This window comes from Octodon degus, unplaced genomic scaffold (assembly GCF_000260255.1).
Source record: "Octodon degus isolate 3935 unplaced genomic scaffold, OctDeg1.0 scaffold00190, whole genome shotgun sequence".
In the NCBI taxonomy this organism is placed as follows: Eukaryota; Metazoa; Chordata; class Mammalia; order Rodentia; family Octodontidae; genus Octodon; species Octodon degus.
Window position 1 is genome coordinate 2088948 of NW_004524766.1, and position 1248 is coordinate 2090195.

Sequence of the window (1248 nt, forward strand, 5' to 3'; positions counted from 1 at the left end):
TATATAAATTTTTTTCATTTAAAAGAACAGTTTGTTAAAGATAACAGCCACTCTTCTGAGTACAGAGTGATGAAATACTAAAGTGGTGACGCTGGTGAACAATAGTTTACTCACAGTGGGTCATAGTTGCAGCACTCACGAAAACCGAAACCTGCCGTGGCCAAGGGACCACGTGGACTTGTCCTGTTTTAAGAAGGGGCTCAGCCAGGGTCTCACCTAAGACCAGCATCATGGGCACCACTGTGAGCCCCTCCTGGCCCAAACATGACTGTCCCACCGCCTCCTGCAGAGCAGGCTTTCCATAAGTGGCCTTCCAGGAAACATGACTGAGTTCTACTACTGCTGACAGGGCCCGGGGTGGAGATGAGTCGCGTTTTAGACGATTCAGAAGGGCTGGGGCCCCAGCAGACATGCGCTGGAGGGGGAAGGGGGCCGACTATTTTTGTATCCTTAAATCATCTTATGAATGTGCCCCTCAGAAGAAGCCAGTGGGATTCTGTGCACAAAGGGCATTTGGGGATGTCCCCTCCTGGGGGCTTGTTGGAACCCCTCTGTGTCCTCTGCGACCATAGGGAACCATGGCCACCTGCTTCACGTGGGCGCAGCAAGAACGCTGCAGTCTGCCCAGCTCTGGTCCAAAGTGACAGAAAACTTTATCAAATAAAGTTTTATTTTCCCCATTAAAGTATTCCTTTACTCATTTAGAGGCATTACTTTTTCTAAATATTGGTCAATTCCGGATACAAGGGTGAGGTTCACAGTTGTATTCCATATTCACAATTTCCTGATTTTTCAATTAGGAAGAGTCAAATCCAAAATGTTAGCGAAACAAAGTGCAATATTGAATGTCTGCTTTATAGATGATATTCTATGGCTGTTTGTAATTCTTTCTGTTTGTTTTTTTTAATTTGGTGCTGAATATGTATGTCTTTGTAGGCTGTTTAAGAAAACAATATGTGGGAAATGATTTAATTTTTCCTGTTGCTCTTCCTTGTGGAAAATAAAGGTTTTTTTTTTTCTTTTTTGTATAACTGGAGGTTTATTTAAATCATGGTCTTACTATATTTGTCACACCTGGAAACAGTACTACAGTTTAAACCAAGCCATTCTTGTAAGTTATTTCTTAGATCTGCACTAAAAGAGAATTACTTAGGACTTGAAGGAATTGTGAATGCTGTTTTAATGATACAGTCATTGCAGATGTAAGCTAGGAGCATATAACTCTCAGTCTTAAATATCAGCCAAAGT